Source organism: Bombina bombina, chromosome 1 (genome assembly GCF_027579735.1).
Source record: "Bombina bombina isolate aBomBom1 chromosome 1, aBomBom1.pri, whole genome shotgun sequence".
NCBI lineage: Eukaryota > Metazoa > Chordata > Amphibia > Anura > Bombinatoridae > Bombina > Bombina bombina.
In genome coordinates, this window is record NC_069499.1 from 185,405,918 (window position 1) to 185,429,821 (window position 23,904).

The following is a 23,904-nucleotide window of genomic DNA, read 5'->3' on the forward strand; positions in this document are numbered from 1 at the left end:
AGGTATAAGTGAAAACACCAGTAGGTATAAGTGAAAAAAAAAATGCACTTAGTGGTCTATACCTTTTCACCTGGACAGCTTAGTTATGGCAGCCTTTCTACTGCTAAACAGACCTGGGAGGTCCCTTATTAACTGCCTATACTTTATTGGCCAGTTTACTGGATATCGTTTTTCTTGCTCACTGTTTTATATAGAGTATATATTTAATGTAATTATTTTTGTTTCATTATAATCCTGCTAATATGACAATAAAGCTTTAAAATAAGTTAAAAAAATGCACCAAGGGGATAGACTTTTAGTTCTTTGACAACGAATGCTATGCAATCAAGCATCAAATAAAGTGCAACTGATAGAAGGTACACACACAATCTCCTCCAATATTCTAATATTATGGAGAGAGATTATAAAACTAGTAAATTTTAAAGTTTGTTTTGTATTGTAATATTTAAAGATATTTGTTCAGGACCTTCTGAGTGAAACAAATTTAGTACTGAACCTTGAATGTATTTATATGTTTAGTTCTAGTGTTGATCACAGCCTCTAAGTTGGGGGGAAGGTTTAAACAAGTTTTACTGAACTGCTTCTGTTACCAGAATATTTGTTGTTGGGGAAAAAAATGGAGTTTAATTTATTTACATTAGTTTTAGTGTATGCTTGCAGGTAGTCTGATCAAGTAACTTACATTGTGACCAGTTATCTTAAAAGGGCCATTAGAGTAAAAAATTGCATGGTCTAATCTGTTAGATAATGGCATTTTAAGACTATATATATATATATATATATATATATATATATATATATATATATATATATATATATATATATACAGTATCTCACAAAAGTGAGCACACCCCTCACATTTGTGTAAATATTTTATAATATCTTTTCATGTGACAACACTGAAGAAATTACACTTTGCTACAATGTAAAGTAGTGAGTGTATAGCCTGTATAACAGTGTAAATTTGCTGTCCCCTCAAGATAACTCAACACACAGCCATTAATGTCTAAACTGTTGGCAACAAAAGTGAGTACACCCCTAAGTGGAAATGTCCAAATTGGGCCCAATTAGCCATTTACCCTCCCCGGTGTCATGTGACTCAGTGTTACAAGGTCTCAGGTGTGAATGGGGAGCAGGTTTGTTACATTTGGTGTTATCGCTCTCATACTCTTTCATACTGGTCACTGGAAGTTCAACATGGCACCTTCAACATGGCACCTCATGGCAAAGAACTCTCTGAGGATCTGAAAAAAGAATTGTTGCTCTACATAAAGATGGCCTAGGCTATAAGAAGATTGTCAAGACCCTGAAACTGAGCCGCAGCACGGTGCGCAAGACCATACAGCGGTTTCACATGACAGGTCCACTCAGAACAGGCCTCGCCATGGTCTACCAAAGAAGTTGAGTGCACGTGCTCAGCGTCATATCCAGAGGTTGTCTATTGAAAATAGATGTATGAGTGCTGCCAGTATTGCTGCAGAGGTTGAGAGGGTGGGGCTCAGCTTTTTAGTGCTCAGACCATACGCCGCACACATCATTAAATTGGTCTGCATGGCTATTGTCCCAGAAGGAAGCCTCTTCTAAAGATGATGCACAAGAAATCCAGCAGTTTCTGAAGACAAGCAGACTAAGGACATGGATTACTGGAACCATGACCTGTGGTCCAATGAGACCAAAATAAACTTATTTGGTTCAGATGGTGTCAAGCATGTGTGGCGGCAACCAGGTGAGTAGTACAAAGACAAGTGTGTCTTGCCTACTGTCAAGCATGGTGGTGGGAGTATCATGGTCTGGGCCTGCATGAGTGCTGCCGGCACTGGGGAGCTACAGTTTATTGAGGGAACCATGAATGCCAACATGTACTGTGACATACTGAAGCAGAGCATGATCCCCTCCCTTCGGAGACTGGACTGCAGGGCAGTATTCCAACATGATAACGACCCCAAACACACCTCCATGGTGACCACTGCCTTGCTAAAGAAGTTGAGTGTAAAGGTGATAGACTGGCCAAGCATGTCTCCAGACCTAAACCCTATTGAGCATCTGTGGGGCATCCTCAAATGGAAGGTGGGGGAGCGCAAGGTCTCTAACATCCACCAGTTCTGTGTTGTCATGGAGGAGTGGAAGAGGACTCCAGTGGCAACCTGTGAAGCTCTGGTAAACTCCTTGCCCAAGAGGGTTAAGGCAGTGCTGGAAAATAATGGTGGTCACACAAAATATTGACACTTTGGGCCCAATTTGGACACTTAGGGGTGTACTCACATTAATGGCTAAGTTTTGAGTTATTTTGAGGGGGCAGCAAATGTACACTGTTATACAGGCTGTACATTGGGTTGCCACCTTTCTTGGAAGAAAATACCGGCCATGCTAATTAAAATAAATTTGCATAAATAATTCAATTATATATATATAATAATAATTAAATTATATATACATATAATATTAGGATATAAGGTGGACAAGAGTATATTCGGTTGTTTAGGCTAGTGGTAGTTTTAAAATTTTTAAATGTACAGAATATCGGCCCCTAATATCAGTTATCGGCCTGAAAGGCGGACGATAATCGGTATCGGCCCTGAAAAAACTATATCGGTCTATCCCTAGTATATATATATTTATATATGTATGAACATGTGTATATATATATATATATATATATATATATATATATATATATATATTTGTGTTTAGAAGTGTATATATGTATTTAAATCACCAGTGTATCACTGTGTAGTCTGCGCTCCTCCCGCAATCCTGTGAAGTGAACGGAGCCCGGCACAATGGAGAGTGGGTGGGGGACACACCCCTATGTGCAGCAATCCAATCAGATAGGCAGCCTCTTCAGGCGTGTCAGCCACACACGCCAAAAACAGAAATGAATCAAAAGGTGCAGAGAAGGCGCTCTGTATGAGAGGAGAGTAGAAATCAAAGTGCTAAAATGATGACGAATTCCAGGCAGCAAAGTTAAAAAGTAAAGAACAACTTTATTCCATAGCGTAAAAAGGACAAAACCAGGATGTCCTATACAGAGCCAGCAAAAGCTCTACCAACCAGGCAAGTGAGCAGATCCCCATGCAGACATGTTTCGTGCACCAGGTGCACTTGATCACTTTGCTGCCTGGAATTCGTCATCATTTTAGCACTTTGATTTCTACTCTCCTCTCATACAGAGCGCCTTCTCTGCACCTTTTGATTTATATATGTATTTATATACATATTTACACATATAAACACATAAATACAAATGTATGTACACATATATAAACATATATACACACATACACATATTTAGACATATATATATGTATAGCCCATTCCAGTCAAATACTTTGTCATGTAGCATATCTCTTTTAACCCTTATAAAAAAAAAATTTTAACGCTTACACTAGCTCTTCAGGCAAGCTTATTAGGTTTGTTTGCACTAGAGGGCAAAAATTTACTTTCAAATTGTAATATGTGTGCTAGCTATTGAGGGCGCACTATTGCTTATCATGACCCGCGCTAACTTTATTGCACCACTTGTAATCTAGCCCTATGTGTTTACATTCCAGGATTTGCATTATTATTATTATCAATAAAGTCAAACCATAACATGGCAGAAAACTCTATTTCAAAATCAAGTAGTTTTATTAAAAATGAAATCAAATAATCCACTGAGATTAAGTAGGCTGCACTGGAAGAGATAATTAAACCTCTTTTGTTGTGGATAGTGAAATGCACGTTGTTTCTGGAGATAGGAGCATGCAGTGTGAAGCAATGGGAAGAGTAATAAATGACATACTTATGTCATGTCTTACTATATTAGAAGTATTAAATCAGCTGTCCATAATTTATAACATTATATATTTAGCATTTAGTTACACAGAATCATAGATATTGTTGGTTATTTTCTTTTTGTAATTAAATGATAAATAATATTATAGACTATCAACATTTTAATTTAATATTTTAATATGGTTTAGAATAATATAAGAGTTGTAATACTGTTAACAATGGAAGGAAAACAGCAGGCTTGATTTTTGCCTGCTAAAACTATTTTAATGTTCTGCTGATATGTAAGACTGATAACCAGAGAGACAGAGGAAATTCTACATATATTACTGTCTCTCTGCTTATACTGAGCTACTTATGGCAAATCAAATATATATATATATATATATATATATATATATATATATATATATATATATATATATATATATACAGTATATATTTTAAATGAAAAATAAAATTGGTGTTGATTCTAATCTTTCTAAAATTCTTGTTCAATATAAGAAAAAAAAAGTATCAAAAATCTTAATTACATTTTCTAACCATTTTTTTATATGGTTTGGAATAATATAGGAGTTGTAATACTGTTAACAACAGAAGGAACATAAGGAAAACATTCTCTAATGTTGGGGTTCATTCTAGTCTTCCTAAAATTCTTGTTAAAAAAAGAATGGGATCAGACCTTTTTTTTTTATTAAAAAAAAATAAAAAAATCTTAATTAAATTTTCTTACATTGGGGTTGATTCCAATCTTTCTAAAATTCTTGTACGATATATATAAAAAAAATATTAATTACATTGTCTTACATTGGGGTTGATTCTTATCTTTCTAAATTTCTTGTTCGATATAAAAAAAAGGGATCAGACCTTTTTTTATTAAACAAATAAATAAATCTTAATTACATTTTAACTGGATCAGACTTTTTTTTATATCAAAGCCATCACAATCGTGAGTCAAATACAGTCAAGGTTTATTACTCCTATGACATTCCATCTCCATACAGTTGATAATGGCTATCGGTCACAACAAACCAGAATGGGTTAAGGTGATTAATTGAGTGCATGTGTTTGTTTTGCTATTGGACAGAGTGAAGGATAAGTATTACATCTGATTTCAATTTGCATACGGACACAATAAGCATACTGGCTGAAATCTTGCTGGAAAAAAATCAGGGTAACATTGAAAATTGTGAAATTTAAAAAGAAAACTTTATAAATTTTGAAGAGAAAGAAAAAAGGACTAAAAAGTAGAGATCCTCATCATCTTTAAAATAGGTAGGCTTGACCGCAAAACTAGATTCATCACAGGTGCAATAGAGTCTTTACAAATTGTCCATAGGTGAAAACTCCCAACCACTCCTCTAAAATGTCCACATCAATTAATCTAATCCTATAACTCTGTGTGGGCTAGTAACTTTTTTTCCTACTAACATTTTCCTGACCTGTAATCTAAAGTGATATTTTCTGGCTTTACCCATTAATGCTGAGATATAACCTTTTGTATTTGTAAATAGAAAGAATGTCCCTAATCAAAGTTAACACTGTGATATAATCTGAGACTGTCAGTCAACTTTATTATAAAGCAAGTTTTCTCTGTGAAAAAAATCACAAAAAGACAAAGGCGCCTCCTCCAAAGGCGCCTCCTTCTCTCTTAGCCTATTTACATAATAATCATATAAGGTCCTGTGCGCCCCCTAGTAGTAACACACCCTTAGTGTTACTGATTGTAACTTTATTATAAATATAACTTTGAATTTTAGGTTCTCTCTTTACAATAATGTCTTACAATATTTATCTAAGGTGTCAAAAGTGTTCAGGAATAATTTCTGCACAAGAAGGGGTCAACAAGATCAGGGGCCCGATCCGATATGAAGCGTCACCCGCAAAAGCCGGCGACGCCAAATTTTGCGCTGGTTTGGTATCACAAATATGGCGTAACATATAAGTAACGCTCGTATATTTCACCCTTCGGCCATAGTTTTTTTTGCCCATAGAGTGATATACCAAACCCGTGCAGTTTGGTATCCAATATACAGCGTAAGGACTTAGGTGGCGAAAATGGAGAAATCATACTCCATTTTCACCTCGCCACAAATTGCAGGCGTAGTAAGCCTTACGCTGAGTATTGGAGCCCCGTAACTCCCTAAACTGCCTGCAAAATAAAACCTAACACCTAAGGCATGCGCAATGTCTATCTACCTGAGCCACCTACACCGCCGCCACCTATATTAAATTTATTACCCCCTAATGTGAGCCCCCTACCCGGCCGGCACCTACATTAACTCTATTACCCCCTAATCTGATCCCCCTACACCGCCGCCAGCTATATTAAATTTATTTACCCCTAATATGATTCCCCTACACCGCCGCCAGCTATATTAAATTTATTAACCCCTAATATGATTCCCCTACACTGCCGCCAGCTATAATAAATTTATTAACCCCTAATCTGAGCCCCCTACACCGCCGCCACCTATTTGAAATATATTAACCCCTAATCTAATCCCCCTACACCGCCGCCACCTATATTAAATATATTAACCACTAAGTCTAACCCTAACACCCCCTAACTTAATTATTATTTAAATAAATCTAAATAATATTAATATTATTAACTAAATTATTCCTATTTTAAACTAAATACTTACCTATAAAATAAACCCTAAGATGGCTACAATATAATTAATAATTACATTGTAACTATTTTAGGGTTTATATTTATTTTACAGATAACTTTGTATTTATTTTAACTAGGTACAATAGCTATTAAATAGTTAATAACTATTTAATAGCTACCTAGTTAAAATAATTACAAAATTACCTGTAAAATAAATCCTAACCTAAGTTACAAATACACCTAACACTACACTATCAATCAATTAATTAAATAAATTAACTACAATTATTTAATATAAAATACAATTAAATAAACTAAACTATATTACAAAAAAACACTAAATTACAAAAAATAAAAAAAGATTACAAGAATTTTAATCTAATTACACCTAATCTAAGCCCCCTAATAAGATAAAAAAAAAACCCATCCTGCAGAAGTCTTCATCCATCCGCGGCTCCATCTTCAAGATCTCCGACGCGGAACATCCTCCTCGGCCGACGGACTATCGACGAATGAAGGTTCCTTTAAATGACGTCATCCAAGATGGCGTCCCTCTCATCAACGCATTCTATTGGCTGATCCAATCAGCCAATCAGATTGAACTTCAATCTGATTGGCTGATTAAATCAACCAATCAGATTTTTCCTACCTTAATTCCGATTGGCTGATAGAATCCTATCAGTCAATCAGAATTTGAGGGACGCCATCTTGGATGACGTCATTTAAAGGAACCTTCATTCATCGTTAATCCGTCGGCCGAGGAGGATGTTCTGCATCGGAGGTCTTGAAGATGGAGCCGCGGATGGATGAAGACTTCTGCCGGATGGAGGACCTCTTCTGCCCCGCTTTAATAAAGACCTCTTATACCCTGCTTGGATGAAGACTTCGGCCAGATGGAGGACTTCTTCTGCCCGATCGGATGAAGACTTCAGCCGGTCCGGATGTCCTCTTCTGCCGCATCGGATGACCAGTGGTGCCCGGCTGGGTGAACACGGCTCAAGGTAGGGTGATCTTCAATGGGGTAGTGTTAGGTTTATTTAAAGGGGGATCGGGTGGGTTTTAGAGTAGGGGTGTGTGGGTGGTGGGTTGTAATGTTGGGGGGGTACTGTACTGCCTTTTTTTTACAGGTAAAAGAGCTGATTCCTTTGGGGCAATGCCCCGCAAAAAGCCCTTTTAAGGGCTGGTAAAAGAGCTGGTTACTTTGTAATTTAGTTTAGGGTAGGGAAATTTTATTATTTTGGGGGGCTTTTTTATTTTACTAGGGGGCTTAGATTAGGTGTGATTAGATTAAAATTCTTGTAATCTTTTTTTATTTTTTGTAATTTAGTGTTTTTTTTTGTAATATAGTTTATAGGTAAGTATTTAAATAGGAATAATTTAGTTAATAATATTAATATTATTTAGATTTATTTCAATAATAATTAAGTTAGGGGGTGTTAGGGTTACACTTAGGCTTAGTGGTTAATATATTTAAAATAGGTGGCGGCGGTGTAGGGGGATTAGATTAGGGGTTAATATATTTAAAATAGGTTGCGGCTTTGTAGGGAAATCATATTAGGGGTTAATAAATTTAATATAGCTGGCGGCGGTGTAGGGGAATCATATTAGGGGTTAATAAAATTAATATAGCTGGCGGCGATGTAGGGGGCTCAGATTAGGGGTTAATATAGTTAATGTAGGTGGCAGCGGGGTAGGAGGCTCAGATTAGGGGTTAATATAGTTAATGTAGGTGGCGGCGGTGTAGGAGGATCATATTAGGGGGTAATAGAGTTAATGTAGCTGGCGGCGGGGGCCGGGAGCGGCGGTTTAGGGATTAATATATTTATTATTAGGAGTGAGAGGGGGGATTGCGGATAGAGGGGTATACATGTCGGGATGATGTTTGGGAGGCGTGTTAGACAGTAACGGCAGATTTTATACTTTAGACAGTTTTTTTATGCGGCAGCAGTTTCTAAAGTGCCGTAAGTCACTGGCGACTCCAGAAATTTGTATTTACACTTATTTCTGAACATCGCTAGTTTGTCTGACTTACGGCACTTTAGCAACTGCCGGTGCTGTATATGTGATAGGTCGCTATGCGAGGTGAAACTACAGTGAAAAAACAGGTATCAAGGTGGCATGGCTCAACAAGCACTTAATAGTAAGTGATGTCCTGCAAGTGATTTGCACTTTGGCAATGGGTAGTAATAAAAATATTGTTTTGCTTGGATTAGAGTATGACTTTGTCCATACTATGGTTGTGTTCACATTTTTATACACAATCCCATTCCTATATTTTTAATTTGAAATAAATTATAAAAAAAATAACAAAAGTGTGTTTGTGTGTTGTGTGTATGTGCTGGTTTGTGTGTGTATGGGGGGTGTTGGTATGTGTGGGTGTGTATATATGTTGGTGTCTGTGTGTGTTTTGTGTGTGTATGTGCTGGTGTGTGTGTGGGTATGTCTTGCTGTGTGTGTGTGGATGTATGTGGGGGGGGTGTTAGTGTGTGTCTGGGGGTTTATTGGTTTGTGTGTGTGATGGTGTGTGTGTGTATTGGTGTGTTTGTTTGCGTGTGTGTGTGTGGGGGGGTGTTGGTGTGTGTGTTGGTGTGTGTGTTGGTGTGTGCATGTGGATGTGTGTGTAGGGGGTTGTTAGTGTGTGGGTCTGGCGGTGTATTGTTTTGTGTATGTATTGGTGTGTGTGTATGTGTGTTTTGGTGTTTATGTGTTGGTGTGTGTGTTTGTGTATGTATGTGTGTATTGGTGTGTGTGTGTGGGTATTTGTTGGTCTGTGTATGTGTTGGTGTGTGTGTTGATGTGTGTATGTGTGTGGCGGTGTGTGCTAGTGTCTGTGGGTGTGTATTGGGATATGTGTGGGGTATGTATTAGGGTTTTGTGTGCATTAGTGTGAGTGAGTATGTGTGTGTTGGTGTGTGTAGGTGTAGTTGTTTTAATAATACAATTTAGATTTAAAGGCAAATATTATATATTTATATATATATATATATATATATATAGTACATATCAGCAAATAGTAAAATATGTAATGTTTTGCAGTTGAAGGGCCACTATAGTGAAAAAATCACATGCTCATTTGTTTGAGCAAGTCATTTAATTGCTATTGACCCTGCAAATCTGTTTGTTTAACCCCCGCAAAGGTGTTAAACATATACTTAAAGTACCGCTCTGGAGTCGCAGCGAACTCTTGAGCAGAAACTGTTGCTGACCCAATCAGCAGCGCCAGTTGCATGACCCAGTTGTACAACTAGAGCTGCTGATTGGCGTGTCATTTTTTCACTATAATTGCCATTGAAACGGCCAACCCTTTGAAAGCATGATGAGCATGCTGTAGCCAATTAGAGGCAGATGTAAATGTGCACCTTCACTGATCAAGTAATCACTGTGTAGAATGTTGACGATTAGGATCCCTAAATTATGCTGGATGCTCTAGGGGCAAGGTAGAAGTTTAATTTTTTAAGCTAAATTATCTAAAGTAATTTACCACTACATATTATAGGAAATTAAATTTTGAGTTTAATATATTAAATATAAAATATATATATTTTGTAAGATTTATTTAAATCACTAGTGTAAGTGCATTTTTTATTATGTTGTCAGTACGTAATTCCTTTCAACATCTTTTGAATACTCATTATAGCTACATTATTTTTTTATCCTTACAGGGATTTTTCTCTTACATAGTTATAGAGACATCTGCCGTGTACCACAAGTAAATTAGATATGTTCATCAGTTAACACTGTAGTCTTAAAGGGACACAAAACCTCACATTTTTTCATATTGATTCAGGCATTTTAAACAACTTTACAATTTGCTTCTATTATATAATTTGCTTTTTCCTCTTGATATCCTTTATTGAAAAGCATACCTAGGTAGGCTCAGAAGCAGCAATGCACTACTCAAAGCTAGCTGCTGTTTGGTGGCTACACATGTATGCCACTTGTCCCTGGCTCACCAGATGTGTTCAGCTAGCTCCCAGTAGTACATTTGTGCTCCTTCAACAGAGGATACCAAGAGAATGAAGAACATGTGGTAATAGAAGTAAATTGTAAAGATGTTTAAAAACATTTGCTTTATCTGAATCATGGAAAAAAAATGTTGGGTTTTATTTCCCTTTAAAAATGAGTAGTAAATAGCAGAGACTGTAACTCTCAGCATGTTTATATACAGGACAAGTTACAGCCTGATACAGAGTTTTCTGCACATTTGCTGTGACAGCATATTCATTTAAATCTATTGCTTGTATGAAGTCCCTTATATTCTTGAAGATGTAACATTGACCTTTACTGTAAAGATGTCCCAGATTAACAGTCCCAGCTGCCTATAGCCCAGGACATGCATAGTATATTATTGCTGTATTTCCATGCAAGTGTCTCTTAAAGGGATACAAAACCCATTTGTTTTTCTTTCATGATTCAGATAATGCATGTAATTTTAAGCAACTGTCTAATTTACTCCTACTATCAATGTTTCTTTGTTATCTTACTATCTTTGTTTAAAAAGCATAAATGTAAAGCTTAGGAGCCTGTCCATTTTAGGTTCAGCACCCTGGATAGCGCTTGCTTATTGGTGGCTACATTTAGCAAACCAATAAGCAAGCATAATATTATATTTTATAGCTTGATTGGTTAACTAACTATAACTATGTTAATTTTAAATTTTAAGCGCAGCCCGGATACAAAATCAATGTTACGTGAGAGCTTTCCAAATTGAAATTTTCTATACAAATATGTGAAAGAATATATATATATATATATATATATATATATATATATATAGGTTTAGCCCTATTAATCCAGTAGACAAGAGTATTGCAGTATTCATTGATAACTTTTTAATTGGACTAACATGATTTAACACTAAAAGGGACAGTCTACCATAGAATTGTTATTGTTTTAAAAGATAGATAATCCCTTTATTACCCATTCCCCAGTTTTGCACAACCAACACAGTTATATTAATATACGTTTTACCTCTGTGATTACCTTGTATCTAAGCATCTTCTGACAGCCCCCTGATCACATGACTGTGACTATTTCAAGTTTATTGAGTTGCATTTAGTACTGTGTTGTGCTAAATCTTAAATAACTTCCCGGGCGTGAAAACATTGTTATATATGGCCCACATGAACTATCAGTCTCATGATGTGAAAAGCAAATAAAAAAACATGTGATTAGGTGGCTGTCAATAGAGCCTTTTAAACAGGCAGAAATTTAGAGGCTTAAATGTTATAAAGTATATTAATCTAACATTGTTGGTTGTGCAAACCTGGAGAATGGGTAGTAAAGGCATTATCTATCTTTGTAAACAATAACAATTTTAGTGTTGACTGTCCCTTTAAAACAAGATATTGTAGTAGATTCCTTAGAAACAGCTACAGAGGAAATGGGAGAGGAGATCACAACAGTTTCCCAAACTCTTAACTCACATAACCAACATATACAAGATCTAGAAGAAAAGATTGAAGACTTAGAGAACCGGAGCAGACGCTCTAATATCAGACTCAAAGGTATCCCTGAGTCCATTGGAACAGAAGATCTACACAACTATCTCCAGCAACTATTCAGTGCGATACTAGGAAACTCGACGGACTCTGAATGCCCAATTGAAAGAGCGCATAGGGCCCTAAAAGCGAAGCCCAGACCAGATCAACCACCACGAGACGTCATAATTAAGCTTTTGCGGTTCCCTGACAGAGAAAAACTTCTATTAGCTGCTAGAAATAACCCTACATTCAAGTTTCAGGGGAATATCATCCAGTTCTTCCAGGACCTTTGCATTAAAACACTACAGAGAAGGTATGCGCTGAAACCTCTCACTCTTCTGCTGAGGAAAAACAACATCCCCTACAGATGGGGCTTCCCTTTCGCGTTACAAGTGATGCGAAATGGCAAAATGCTAACTCTTAAAACCATTGATGAGATCCCGGACATCTGTAAGCTCCTGGACTTGGAGCCACCAGACATCCCAGGAGAGGATTTGACATCAGCTCCCTCCGAAAGTTTGTCACTAAAGTCTAAATCCCAAAGATCAAAATGGAAGAAAGTGACAAACAAAAAGAAATCCAAAACATGAAAAGTCCAGGCAATACATAAATGTCCTGGATGAGAACATCTACTCCTTCTCCTACATTGTGTGGTCTGCCCTCGGACCTATGGGTTGCTGAAGATGGCCAAGAAGCAGATCAAACTTTAAACTCACAGGTGGGGAATGAGACTCCTCGCCTGCTGTAAGTGATGCAATGTAGAGACTCCATGTCGGAGACACACAGTACAAATCTTATGTGCTGGATCCGACATGATTGTATTCAAATGTTTAACTGTTATTTAATGTTGTATTATTATATCTGTTTGTTTATCCCATCAATACTTAAATGCACGCAATGTTGTTTGATTTTAGTAAGCTCATCTTGTGGAAATGCTCTACAGGGCCTTAGAAACAAGAAGACACAGCTAGAGAGTCAGGGGAGTAAGGAGGAAACTTACAGACTTCTACTCATATATTATATATTTAGCTGTCAAGACTTAGAGAGAGTTATGCTATCTGGGGTCCCTGCTGCCAACAATAAGAGTAGGAAGACACATTGGTATATAGATTGTGATGACTGTCCCTAAGATAGTTTTAGTCTCGCATAATGCGAGAGGTTTAAACACCGATATTAAAAGAAGGACTGCCATGTCACATTATCGACGGCTGAGGGCTAACGTTATTTATCTTCAGGAGACACATTTCCTGAAAGATACTATTCCCAAATACTGGGCAAGAGATTACTCAAAACAATACCACTCGGCCTTAGACTCTAAGAAAAGGGGGGTCTCTATTTTAATACACTCATCGGTGCCCTTTACACACAGAGAGACTATCTCTGATAAGGAAGGTAGATACCTCTTGGTTTTTGGGAGTTTGGGAAACACAGAAATTCTATTATGTAACATATATGCCCCTAATGAACAACAAGACAAATTCTTTGCTGCCATTTCAAATTTGCTAACTGACTGGTCTAGAATAAGAATAATTCTGGCGGGGGATTTTAACATTGACTTGCAATCACTGACCAGACCAACAAGTACCCATTTGACTACGAAAAAACAGAGACAGAAAAAAAACCGCTACACATATTCTAGAGGCTCTAGCTCAACACACACTGCAAGACACTTGGCGAATCCTGCATGAAGGGTTGGGAGATACTACCTTTTATTCTGCACCGCATGATACTTACTCAAAAATAGACTATGTATTCACTAGTCAAATACTACAACCAGCAGTTCACTCTTTAGATATTCACCCGTGTGTCTGGTCAGACCACTCCCTGACTGTGCTCACTATGGGAAACCTAACAGACCCTAAAAGAACTAGAACATGGACCTATGACGCGACTAGCACCAAATTCCCACCCGTTAAAAGTAGGATCTTACAACACATACAAGAGTACTGGAATATTAATGTAGGGTCCACAGAAAACACAGCCATACCCTGGGCAGCACATAAGACGGTGATCAGAGGGGTCCTAATCAAAGAAAAGACACTATGTAGGAAAAGAAATAATGACCTTATTAACCAATTGAATACTGAAATTACAACGTTAGAAGCACTACACAAATTGAATCATTCTAAAATAACACTCACCAAACTGCTTGAAAAAAAGCAAACACTACAGTCTATATTGAATGAGCATTCCATTAAAGCGGCGCATAGACTGAAAACAAACTACTTTATTTTTGCCAACAAACCCGATAAATATTTAGCAAAAAAACTCAGAGACAATTACCAATCCCTTTCTATACCATGCATTCAGACAACGACAGGCCAGACTACCACTCACCCACAGGACATCGTTGACACGTTTGCCAAGTTCTACCAGATTCTATATGATGGCACGAAAGTGCAACATAACCCAGAGACACAGGAGGCTTTTGACTCTTTTCTGGAGAAGGCGGACTTGCCAGTGATAACTGAAGAGGACAGAACTAATCTGAACGCTGAGATTACAAGAGCTGAAGTAATAGCAGCTATAAAAGATCTTAAACCTGGGAAGGCTCCGGGACCTGATGGATTCCCGGGGGAGTACTATAAGGCGTTTAGGGAAGTCTTAGTGCCACATTTAATAACGTTTGCAAATCACATTATGAAGGGAGGTCCAATACCAGAGGAACTTCTTAGAGCCAAAATCGTGGTCATACCAAAACAGGGGAAAAATCCTAATCTATGTAGCAGTTACAGGCCCATCTCCCTTATTAACCAAGATGTTAAAATAGTGACAAAAATCCTGGCCAACCGACTCAAAAATATTCTACCCAATATTGTTCATCCTGACCAAGTGGGATTTATTAAAGATAGGGAAGCCCCAGACAATATCCGCAGGATGGTATCGATAATAGATTTATTGCGAGATAGAAAAATGCCTTCTCTGATCCTTTCACTGGATGCGGAGAAGGCATTTGATAGGGTTGATTGGAAATACATGCTAGATCTTCTATCACGTATGGGATTTGAGGGCAATTTCCTGAAAGCGATACAAGGGCTATATTCCAGACCCACAGCTTTTGTTCGGGCAATAGGGCATCAATCAAAAAATTTTCCCATACTTAATGGCACTAGACAAGGCTGCCCGCTCTCACCTCTGATCTTTGCCATATGCATTGAGCCATTGGCAGCATATATACGCAACTGTCCAGATATATCAGGCCTAGAGGTAGGAAAACATCATCACAAAATCACCCTATTTGCGGACGATGTGTTGCTGACTATCTCTAAACCCCTACAGTCATTGCCGTATGTATATCAAGCAATACAGCAGTTCTCTCAAATATCGGGATACAAAATTAATATAGACAAATGTGAGGCACTTCCCCTTTCTATTCCTAAACACACCATCAAATTGATAGAAGCAAACTTTGATTTTAGGTGGGCTCCAGATGGGTTGAAATATTTGGGTATTAAGTTAATGTCACACTCCTCGAAGCTGTATGACGCAAACTATACCCCTTTACTTAAAATGATCAGATCCGATCTGGGAAAATGGAAGAAAATGGGTTTTTCTTGGTATGGGAGACTATCTGCAGTAAAAATGACGATCTTACCCAGAATATTATACTTATTCAGGGTGCTCCCGATTAGAATTAATGTTACAGAAATAACCAACCTTCAGAGAGACATACATAGATTCTTAAGAGATAATAAACATCCGAGAATACCCCACACTATCCTAAACAGACACCGACAACTGGGGGGGATTGGTATCCCCAACCTACTTGACTACTATAGGGCAGCAAGACTGGCTCAAGACTCCCTCTTAAGTAGGAGACAGCAAGATGTAATATGGCCTCTTTTAGAGGCAGAGATGCTGGGACAGGAGACTCCGGATGGCATCCTTTGGAGTAAAGACCTGACTAATGGACATGCTATATACCGAAACAAAACCACATTACTCACTAGACGACAGTGGCCAACCTCCAGAAACATGGAAAGAATTCTCCCTTCGCGTTCTAGGGTGCTACCCCTGAAATACATAGTTAATGACGAATTTAAATATCACATTAGAAAATGGGAAAACAAGGGACTATATAGAGTAGCTGACATGTACTCCCAAGGTAATCCGCTAACTTTCACCCAGCTCCAACAGAAACTTGAACCTCTTCCATTACCATGGTTTTTATACCTCCAAGTAATATCAGCTATACGTACATACATGGACAAATCCCCGACATGCATTAAACAAACTGAGCTTGAACACCTATGTACAGCGACGACTCGACCCAAAAGGGCAATATCTAGGTTATACATTTCAATTCAGGAAATTAAAAGTGACTCTAAAACAACATTAATGGCAAATTGGGAGGCGGACCTAGATAAAGAATTAGAACGAGACGGATGGCAAGAAACATTGCACCAAACCTGCAAGGGCCTCATTGGTGCTGACTTGAGGGAAAATGCACTTAAGACATCTTTCAGATGGTACCTAACCCCAATTAAAACAGCCCACATGGGAAAAGAAAGCTCTAAATTCTGCTACAGAGGGTGCAGAGAGGTAGGCTCATACCTTCACATGTGGTGGGAATGTCCTAAAGTGTATCAAGTTTGGCAGAACTTATCTTTACTACTTGAGAGGGTGTTAGACGAGAGGATTAACCTCACGCCCGCCCAGGCTCTGCTGCATGAACGCATCCCTAGATTGAACAAACACATTAATATGTTTATTAGAATATTGTGCACTACGACCAGGATAGTGATTGCTAAATATTGGAAAACCGAGGTACCGTCGTGGTCAGAAGTAATAGCCAGAATTAAATTGGTGTACTCAATGTATGAGTCAGCAGCACAAATCCAAGACACAGAGGTCCAATTTCAGAAAGTATGGTTTTATTGGATATTGTCTGGGGATAATGGCCGTACCTCGGCAGTAGCTGAGGGGGAAGTGGAGCGGGAGGAAGTGAGAGGCACTGATCAAGAGGAGAGGAGGGGTGGCGGGAATTAGAATCAGCTGGTTAGATTAGGAGCAAAACAAGATGAGCAAATAACTCCTTAGAGTGTTAAAATGACAAAATACAACGCTGAAGTATTGAGATTTGAGTTTGAATCGTGCATTGATGGTTATTGTTTTTATGTTTACGCAGTTTTAGTTTTTAAAGTTTTTTGTTATAGGGACTGAGAACCCTCTATAGTTATGCCTCATACATATCACGTGCCCTCCAAACGGATAAAATATGATGGGCATTGTTAAGAAAATGTTTGGGGGATCATGGGTTTATGTTTAAACAACACACTTCTGCCTGAAAATGTACAGCAGACTCCACAAAGCGAAGGGGACTGTCCTGGTCAAAATTAAAGAGTGGAAATTTGTCTACTGGTCTTGGTAGCAGCTTAACATAGCAACATGGATGTACTTTCAAATACAGGAGAGACTTTTTGAAATCAGAAGTGACATTGAAAGACACTCTTTTTGAAATATGATTACTGTTCCCCAAACACTGATGCTATTTAATGATTGAAAGTCTGTATTTTCTTTGCTGTTGGAGGAGTGTGGTTAATAAAAATATATTTCAACTAAAACAAGATATTGTTAGTGAAGGGCATGGGGAGAGTGGGGTGTCGTAAAAAGCAGAGTGAAATGTGCAAAGTGTTTGAGAAAAAAACAAAAGCCAGAACAAATAAACATTGGAGACAATATAAACACATTAAACAGCAAAAATAAATATAAATATATATATATATATATATATATATATATATATATATATATATATATATATATATAGAGAGAGAGAGACAGAGAGAGAGAGAGAGACACACACACACAGGCACACACGCACAAACATAACTATTTATTAAAGTGTAGAACTTTAGCTAAGTCGTTAATAAGTAGTTTGATATAAAACACACACATACACAAAGCTATAAACACACAATGTGACAAGTTGCCATGTGTTTCAGACTTCACCTTGTTGACATTGTGCGCACACCTTGGACAGAAGTAAGAGACAGATCGAATGACCATTGATGTGTTTATTGAGCATCTAATCTCTTTGTAACTAGTCCTGGAATTGGCAGACATGTCACCATAATCCTCACTGTCAGTTTCGTTCTCTAACTGCCAGAATTCAAATCTGGCTACTGCTACACTGCAGATGAAAATATATAAAAAACATAACACATAAAAATATAAAAGAAAACACTTTCTATTTTTGATTTTGATTTTTTATTAAATTTTGTCTTTTCAGGTTGAATTCTAACCAGCTTTTATTTTTGGCCTTGAATTTTTTTTATTATAGAAAAATATAGTTTTGAATAATGTGGTTAACCTGGTTTATTTTGGTAATCTATTATTTTTCTTGCCATCTGCTCAGTGCTTACACTTTTACATGAATGAGTGATCTCATCCTGTTGCAGTGCCAGCTGTCATTTCCTCTGTGGCACTGACCTGCGCTAGAGTTTCATTGTAGAAGAGAATAATCTCTATGAAAATAATATGATGCAGAGGCAAATGGAATACATTGGTAAATAGTACTTTCCACATGTTGAATGTACAAAGAAATGCAAACAGTAGTGGTGTACATTTCAAACAAGAGCAAGGTGCATTTCTTATATTATTTTAAAACCCTTAATTTGCTTAGTTGGTTTTGTGGTAAATTGTAGTTCATTTTATACATATTAATTGTAAGTAAATATTGTTTTAAAAAGCAGCAAATACTGCTCTAAAAATCATTGTAGCAGACAATTTGCATAGTTGTGATATATAATATTGAATATTAGAAACTGTCTCAATGCGCTTTTAAGAGTTAATGGCTGTACCAAGAGCACAGTATGTAATTTTAATACTACTGAACCTTCAACTCTATAGGGTATATTTATTAAAGCGTCAACTGGAAGTACGCTTGAATCCCTCGTTGTATTTGTCGCGAGATTGATCCGCTGTAGTTATCAAAGCGTCAAGATCGGCAAATGTTGAAATTTGTGACGTAATATACGATCCCCCAATCTCAATTCAATGCACATTTAACAGGTACGCTCGCGTGTATTCCGATGCAGCTTACCTAGTTTTCCATCCACTACCCTTGAGGTTGCGGATAACATAGAACTCAATGGGAGTCTGAAAACCCAGAAAGCTTATGTTCGATGCTGCAAAGTAAATTAGAAACTCTATTAAAATTGTATACCCTTTCTAAATCAAACAATAGTATTGCTCCACATTTGGTGTACTAGTAGATATAGGGATAAAAATGAAAAATACATTACTACTTATGGATTATGCTACAAATTTGTCTCTCATTACAAAGCAAGGGGACAATATTATTTCTACAAATATGTTAAAAAGTTTTGCCCTAAACTTGTCACACTAATAGATATAGAGATACAAATGAAATAAATATACAACATAATATAGCTAACTTCCTTTTTTTTGTGTGAAACATCTATGTACACCATGTTTAAGCCATGTAATACAAGTCACACTCTCCACTTAGCACCAATTTTGGCGCAACACTTTTTGCACCAATTATGATGCAAACTCCAAAACAACCCACACACTAGTGAATTTTTCAACCACTTTTGATTGGAATATGCATAATCACATGATTTATGACATCAGCCAATCTGATTCAAATATACATTTTAAACTATCACTAACGAATCAAATTGCTCGATACTTGTGTCATTGATCACTCATCAGAACTTGTAAGTGCCATTTGTTACATTGTGTATTATACTTTGAAAGTATTTATATGTGAAATTAGTATTAAAGATAAACATTGATGCTGACATTAGGAAACACAGTGTAATATTTTAGACAATGATTTTAAAATTCAAATTGATGTTTCATTCAATATAATTTTAAGATGATAGTTCAAAAGGATAGCCCACCTAACATTAAACTGTCATGATTCAGATACCGCAGAAATTAAAATCACCTCTTTACTGTCATGCTATTTCCTGTGTATTTCTTCCTTCTCTTGAATTTCTTTTTCAGTATGAAATGTAATCTTGTATGCCAGCTCATTTTATAAAACCCGTGAAGGGGTGGTTTTTAAAACTAGATTGCTATCAGGAGGGGTTACACAGGTACAGAGAGAAAACTGCCCCAGCTCTTAAAATATCCATTGATTGCAAATAAATACACATGATACTCTGATTACATGTTATATTCACAATTATTCCTGCTCAGAATAATAATTCATTTACACTATATACATATAGTGGTATAAATAAACACAGGCATATGAAAGACAACATTGTTTTGAACAAAAAAAGGAATTTAGGGACATGTAAATATGTTTGCAAAAGATTTCTGACATAACACACACATATATATATATATATATATATATATATATATATATATATATATATATATATGTGTGTGTATATATATATATATATATATATATATATATAGGATCCAATAGTAAACCACAAAAGCGCTCAAAGCCCACGGTGTAAAAGATAAAAAAGTCTTTATTGGGACAGTTTAAAAACAAAAAGCGTCCTGTCTAGGACTGACTGTAATCCAGGTTGAATTTGCAGGCACACAGAGCAGACATGTTTCGTGGTCAGGTAGCAGTGAACAAGTGCTACCTGAGCACGAAACATGTCTGCTCTGTGTGCCTGCAAATTCAACCTGGATTACAGTCAGTCCTAGACAGGACGCTTTTTTTTTTTTTTTTTGGTTTTATAAAACTTTTATTGAAATATAATTGCGATACAATACAACACAGATTCTAGGAACAATTGTACAGTTGGTAAGTGGGTGCCAGTGACCCCACACTATGCAAAAGTCCATGGAGTTTAAAGTCCAAGTGGTCCTTGTATTGGGACATATTAAGTGGGAGGGTCCAATGACGGCCCTCTAGGCTGTGGCAAGTTCCCAGCATATTAAGTCAGTAACGCAATTGGAAGATAAATGAGTCTGTGCATTTTAGCTGCAACGTACATGACTGTAAACAGTTATTAACAGTTGTAAACAGTTATAAACAAATAACAAATGCCTTTCTGTCCTTTAATATAGCCTTACCTGCCTGTATAACATAAGAGCAATATATGGTGAAGGGGAAAAGAGGGAGGGAAGAAAAAAAAAAAAAAGAGGAGGGAGAGGGGGAGGGGGGGGGGGAAGGAGGGGGGGGAGGGGGGGTCTGGTCGGAGACATTGTTCCCTAAGGGGTGCCGGGTGGGATAGAGTGTGTTGTCTCTCTCAGGGTGTGGGAGAAAGACTCCCAATAGAACCGGACTTCGTGAAAGAAGGCCAGATTGCCATTCTTGAAGAAGGAATACTCTTCCCCCTCCAAGAGTTCCGAGATGTGATGGAGCCACTCCTGGGTCGTGGGGACATTTGAGGATTTCCATTTCCGGGAGATGAGTGCTTTCGCACTATTAATGGTAATTTGTAGGAGTTTCCATCTGATCTTACAAATCTTTTCATATTTATGGTTCAGGAGGGCAGTGAGGGGTGTTAAGCGAAATGTTGGACCCATGAGCTCCTTAAGGAATCCCTCTACTCTCCTCCAGAAAGGGGAGATCACTGGACAGTACCACCATATATGGGCCATCGTTCCCACCGTCCCACACCCCCTCCAGCAAGTGGCGCCTGCTCTCGGGTAGATTTGTTTAATTCTTTCGGGTGTGAGGTACCAGCGGAATAGGATCTTATGATTCAATTCCAAGAATCTAGCTAGGGACGAAGACTTGGAAGTGCTATAGAGAATCGCCATCCATTGCTCTTCAGATATCTCTCTCCCTAGTTCCGCTTGCCAGTGGAGCTTGTATGAGGGGGGCAGTGCCATAGGGGTGTTATCTAACATTTTCTTTGCTATAGAGAGGGAGCTACGGGGCGGGGAGCCCGACAGGCACAGCCTTTCAAATGGGGTCAGTTCTCTAGTTAGACTATCCTTATGGGGTGAGATTTTCAGGAGGTGTGTCAGTTGGGCATATTTGAGCCAGGAGGAGAATCTCTCCCCAGCTATGTCTGTCATTTGTGAGCGTGTTTTTAGCGTGTGGTTAGAGACCAGGTTGGCAAATGGGGTTGTATTTGACATGCCGTCTGGGCAATGCCTCTCCGCCAATAGGCCTCCTAAGAACTCGGCGTTGTGTGATATTGGTGTCATCGGGGAGATAGGGGAAGAAATACCCTTGTCTTTGGCTCGTATTATGTCCCAGGTCTTGAAAAGGTGGGCATAGAGTTGGGATGTCTTTGCGAGGGGTGGTCGGGCTGAGGGGCTGATCCAGGTTAGAGGACCCAGGTTAGGTGAGGTTAAAAGGAAAGAGTCAATAGATGCCCATGCTTTGCTATTTGTGCTATCATGCCATTCAAGAACTCTCTGCATCACTATTGCCCTATAATATTGCTGGATCGAGGGTACACCCAGTCCTCCCGCTCCTAGTGGGGACATAATGACTTTTTTGCTAATGCGTGGTTTAATACTTCCCCAGATGAATGAATTTAGCATTCACTGTATTTGGTGGAGGTATGTGTTTGGTAGGTGTATTGGCACCACCTGCATTATGTAAAGCAGCCGCGGGAGGGCAGTCATCTTGACCGCCTGTATGCGGCCCCACCACAAAGTGGCTTGTTTTGCCAGTTGTCTAGCTCTTTCTTGAGTCTATGCATAATAGGTATGTAGTTATGTTTAAACAGTTTGCCACTATTCGGGGTAAGATAAACACCAAGGTATTTAATTTTGTCACAGTTTAGTTTGTAGGGGCAGCAGTTCGCCAAAGCTGCAAACTGCTGTTTTTCAATGTTTATATTTAAGATCTCAGATTTCCTAGCATTGATGAGGAAGTTGGAATGGGCACTAAATCTATCAAACTCTCCTAATAGGTGAGGTAGTGAGGCACTCGGGTGGGTGAGTAGAAGTAGGACATCGTCCGCGTAGAGTGTTACTTTATATGTATTAGGGCCTAGCTCAATTCCTGTAATGTTGGGGTTGTTTCTGATCTGAGAGGCCAGGACTTCCATTGAGATGGCGAAAAGGTGTGGGGACAAGGGGCATCCCTGCCTCGTCCCGTTTCTTATCTCGAAGCTGTCGGAGAGAATACCATTAGCCTTAACCCGTGCAGAGGGTTGGGAGTATAAGCTGAGAATTCTTTGGATCATTACCCTTCCTATGCCAAAGGCGGACAAGCAAGAATGGAGGAACTCCCAGTCCAGCCGGTCAAAGGCTTTTTCAGCGTCGGTTGATATTACAATTGACGGTGCGTTAGACCGGCTGGACTGTTCTATTAGGTGGAGTACACGGATGGTGTTGTCTCGTGCTTCCCTTCTGGGAATGAACCCTGTTTGATCTACGTGGATAATTTGGGGAAGGATTGTGTTCAGTCATGTTGCTAATATTTTTGTGTAAAGTTTAATATCAGAATTTAGTAGCGAGATAGGTCTATAATTTTCCACTTTTTGGGGGTCCCTGTGGGGTTGCCGCGAGTGGGGGGCTTGGTAGATTGTATAAGTTGTTATAGAAAGACCTGAATTGGTCAACGATTTGGTGGCTGCTAAGGGCTTGATGACCGGCAGAGTCGATTAAACTGTGTATGTAAGAACTAAGTTTTTGTTCCTTGAGAGATTTAGCTAGGGAGGGGCCTATCTTATTGGAGGTAGCTAGATACATTTTCTTAAGGAAGAATGCCTTAGTTTGAGCCTCTTCATAAATTAGTCTATTTAAGTCATTCCTCGCCTGTCTCAATCTATCTGTTAAGTTCTTGTCTAGTGGGGACATTTTATGCTGTAGCTCTATGTTGCGAATGCTCTGTGTCACGGACCTGTATGATTTTCGGTATTGTTTAGTCAGCTGTGCTTTATGTTTAATTATTTCACCTTTGATTACACATTTGTGGGCCTCCCAAAGGGTGTGCGGTGCTATACCTGGTGTATTGTTTAGTTCAAAATATTCTTTTAGTTTTTCTGCCAATCATGTGGATAACTCGGTTTTTTTTAGCAGTGATTCATCGAGCCTCCACACGTAGGGGGAAAGGGGCCTATCTAACCAGTTTAATGTGGTTGTCACCATAGCATGGTCTGTCCAACTAATAGGTTCTAT

At 38.2% G+C, this 23,904-nt stretch overlaps 1 protein-coding gene across 1 annotated transcript in view; it reads left to right on the forward strand.

Annotated features, from left to right (window-relative positions):
- The window catches only part of RGS6 (regulator of G protein signaling 6), an 848,561-nt gene that overhangs the window by 242,700 nt on the left and 581,957 nt on the right, over positions 1-23,904 (forward strand). The window lies entirely within an intron of this gene.